The following is a 4691-nucleotide window of genomic DNA, read 5'->3' on the forward strand; positions in this document are numbered from 1 at the left end:
TGCTCCATTCTGGAGGCGTAATTCAGAAGCGACTAAAAAATATGGTTTAGATGTTCTACTATCTTTTGACTTTTTATTATAACGTTTAATATCAATTATTGATAATTCGTAGGATATAATGTAGATCATAGGCGCCGGAAGTGGGGGGGGGGGGGGGGGGGGGCAGGGGGGGGGGGGGGCGGCCGCCCCCCTCCCCCAATCCAAAAAGTGGGGGGGGGGGCAAAACGCATTTTTGCCCCCCCAAAAAAATAATAATAATAATAACAATAAATGAATAAGCAAAGAAAATAGAATTTATATATATGAATAAAAGGGAAAAAATATGGCTACAAACGGCAGCTTTTGGACTGTAAAATGTCAAAATTTTCAAGCTCGCTCGCTTCGCTCGCTCGCATTGAGCCCGGTGCGCCTCCCCCTTAATTTCTAAAGCGAAAAACATGGCTACGACGGCAGTTGTTGGACTCTAGAATGTCAAATTTTTCAAGCTCGCTCGCTTCGCTCGCTCGCATTGAATCGCTATGCCATTCTCCTAATGTTGCTGACAGTAACTGCCAGTAGTTGCGCCCGATGCCCCCACCCCTTAATTTCCAAAGCGAAAGATAAATATAGCTGCAAACGGGAGTTTTGGGACTGTAAAATGTCAAAATTTTCAAGCTCGCTCGCTTCGCTCGCTCGCATTGAATCGTTATGCCACTCTCCTAATGTTGCTGCCAGTAATTAGCTTTTAATTAGCTATTACATTGCAAATTATCCGACAGATATAGAAATATTCTTTCGATGATTAAAGGTCAAGCTTCCTCTCTTAAAACTGGCATTTCTCCTTCTAAGAAATTTTGTGCAGATTTGATAATTTTGACCATTTCTATCTACTTCTGTTCATTCCGCGAAAATGGAGTAGGGCTTATTGGGTTGTGGCGTTATTCCGAGGTTCGTTATTCCTAAATAAGGTTCGTTAATCCGAAAATGAAATAAAGTTAACTCGTTTTTCCGAAGGTTGTCTGAAATACCTTTCATCAAAGAGGCTAATATTACGGATATTTGTTGTTTCCTTGTTGGTTTGTCAGTTAGTCTATAACAATATCGCCGGAAACATTAATGATCAAATTCAATGAAATTTGCAGTATATGGGTCCATTGTGATAAAAGGAAGGAAATTAACTTGGACTACAAGTTTTGCGGTAATTTTGATCATGATACGTAGGAGCCAAAATCCAAAGGGAAATGAAACCCAATATCAATATAATTGTGAGTGAATACAGCGATGGTATAGAACACTTCGGTATAAAAGTTTGAGAAAATCGGAAAATCCGGTGAAAAGTTATGCATTGTTAAAGTTTCGGCACAACCATCGCTGTATGAGAAGCTTGCCTGCCAGTTCGTGGCGTCACACAAAAATTATGTATACAAGGATTTAAAGAAAACAGAAAGAACATTCAGCAAAATTCATGTTTAAAAAGATAAAAAATAAACATCCCCTCGACTTGGTACTGATATAATTTTAATTAAAAGTATACCCCATGTTTTCTTGAAGAGGTGATGTCACACGTTTTTTGATAATGCTAAGAATTATGAAAATGTATCGATTTTTCTTTATTTGTTAAAAAATTGTTTTCCATCATTCCGTCAAGTGTTGGAGTCTTCTTATGCAGCGATCCCATTCTTCTCAAATTTCGCTGATATGCGCTATAACGTCGACTGATATCGCTACATTCCTTTCAAATCATCGTAATATTTGGGATTCATTCTCCTTTAACCATTGGTTAACAATGTCATGACGACAGACGTGTTAAGTCAAAATTAGCATGATGAAACCAAAACCCAATGAGAAATGTGGATTGAGTGATAGAAAGCAGCAACATTAGTAGTTTTTTTCCTATTATTGTTGTTTTCTCTGTACAATTGTATGCATTGATTTTGTCACTTAAGAAAGTGAGATTTATGTTTGTATTATATATTGTGGAAAAAACGAATAAATATGAACGTAAACTTGAACTTGAACTTGAACACATCAGTGAAAGTTTGAGGAAAATCGGACAATCGATGCAAAAGTTATGCATTTTTTTTTTTTTTGGTGTTGAAACCACCTGATAAGGAGACTGCTAGAGTTCATGACGTCATGTGTGGACAACATAAAGAAAGTATAAAGAGAATTCCACAAAAATTCTTTTTTCATGCAAAATACAAATTCCATCAACTTGATGCTGACATAATATATGTTAAGGGTAATAAATAAGTTCCCCATGCTTTCTGAAAGCGGTTAGTCAAGTGCTCTTTCATTACGCTAGAAAAGTGAAAGCATGTTGAATCTTATTTTATTTATCATTTTCTTTACATTGTTATCACACATGACGTCATAAACTCAAGTAGTCTCCTTGCCTATATTGGTTCCATATACACCAAAACTTTAAACATTCATAACTTTTGCGTCGATCGTCACTTTTTCCTCAAACTTTCACCGATGTGTTCTACGTAATGTTGCTTTCACTCAATCCACATTTCTCTTTGGGTTTTGGTTTCCTTTAATGGGCTTTATATCTCTGACAGACGATTATACACTGTAAAAACATCTGTGTTAGATTTAACACCACGGGTGTTAAATCTAACACCGGTCAAACTTCAATAAAGGACCACACCCACAGGTGTTGAAAATGCACTGTGATGGTGTTGAAAAGTGTTCACCTGACACTTCGTGGTGTTAATTTGACACTGTACCTGGTGTTATTTTGACACTGTACTGGTGTTAGCTAAAAAATGACACCACATGGTGTTCATTTGATATTTGTTGGTGTTAATATCAATGGTTTAACACCCTTCCAGCTTCAATAAGACCACACCAGCTGGTGTTACTGTGGTGTAAATTTATTTTCACATTTTTAAAAAAATCTAGTATTTTAATGTAAAATTCTTGATCGTCTTGTTTAAATTAAAAATCAACAAGAAGTGCAGTCACTAAGAAACTCTTCAAAAAACAGTTTGAAATTTGGAAATTACACCAGGAGGTGTTAATTTAACACCATAAATGAGCACCGAAAATTTAACACCAGCTCGGTGTTCACTATTTAACACCGGACTTTTTGCAGTGTAGAGTTCGGCATGTCAGAGTGTAAGGCTGATGAACGTTTTACACTTGTCTGTCACTTGTCTATATCTTAGGAATTCTCTAGCTAACTGTATAGTTTCGAAACATCAGTAACAAAATCATCCTGAATGATAGCTTTCCTCAACGTAAACAGACATAATAGTTACACCGGGAGTCACAAATTAATGTGTACCTTTACAAGGCCGGCGGAACGACCGGGTGGTGGTGGGGAGGGGGGGGGGGGGGGTTTGAATCCCCCAACTTTTTTGCACCCGAACATAGGAATACCTCCCCCCATTTTTTTTTTAAACCCCGGAAGTGGCAGTAAAAAAAAAAATAGAATAAAACATTTGACCCCGGTAAGGCCTTTGTTTTTGCGCTGACGACCTGGTTTTAAGAAACCAGGAAGTGGCACCAGAAGTTGCGCTGAAGCTCCCCCCCTTTTTTTTTTTGTTAACTCATGAAACCCGGAAGTGCCCCCCCCCCCAACTTTTGAAAAGGTTGCGCCTGCGGTGCTTTATAATAATCATAAACAATGTAGCCTTCACATTGTACATGGGATCTGACGACGCATGAAGAAGAGATAAAAATCGAACCAAAAGACAAACAAAGAAACAAAATGATAGCAACCTTTTTTTAGGGGGGGGGGGAAATTATTAACGCCAAACTATAATAACAATAATGATAATAATTGAATCAACCTTTTCTTCTTGCTTTCTTTTTTTTAAGCTTCCTATAAATAGTCCGATATGTCGAGTGCCATATACAAGTTACAATGTTTTAAATCTGAACAGGTCTAAAATATGATATGCTACTAATTTGCTCTTGCTCATAAGACTATCACCTCTCTCAGCAGAGTAACATAAGCTACTCTTCTTCCCCTTGGCATTGATTTTTCTCTTTTTTTTCTGAATGTGATGTTTCATTGGAATTACTGTTATACAGGAGTGATATTATGAGGACATGGTTTTTTTTTTTTTTTCGCAACAGATGCAACATTAATTTTTGAATGTGAGATATCTGAGGGGATTTCATGAAGCGTTTTGTCCGAGACATTTGTCGGACAATTTGCTTTAAGCCAATCAGATGCAAGGATTTCAGTAGCTTGTACCAGTTTGTCAGAAAAAAAATACATATAATATACTCTATATCTGACAAAAATCTTCATGAAATGCCCTCCTGATCCTCATACAAAGGCTGCGAACGAGGTGGGGTGGGGCTGCAGCCACCCCCCCCCCCCCCCCACATACACACACACAACCGCTTCTTGCCTGATGAAAAAGAAAAAACCCGCATAAAATGAAACACCCATGAATTCCCAACTGTTCCGTTCTTAAAAAACAATAATGATAATAACAAGTTTCAACTACTTTTGCCATCAAAACTCTTCATGAAAAATCCGAGTCTACTCTTGGGGAACTAGCTGTACATTTTAGGATGTCTCCCTCAACGTTTTCTGTCAAGACAGTGTAGTGATATCGTGTCACTCTTGAAGAGGGCTTGGGAGTGTGCGTGGTTGTGTGGTGTGTACCACAGATGGTGTGTGTACGTACTACGTCGATGCAATCGCATTCGATTATTGTTCACGGAACTTACTTGAGTGGTAAAATGCA

The sequence above is a fragment of the Diadema antillarum genome, unplaced genomic scaffold, assembly GCF_040938485.1.
Source record: "Diadema antillarum isolate AM-2024a unplaced genomic scaffold, OU_Dant_1.0 seq00000217_RagTag, whole genome shotgun sequence".
NCBI lineage: Eukaryota > Metazoa > Echinodermata > Echinoidea > Diadematoida > Diadematidae > Diadema > Diadema antillarum.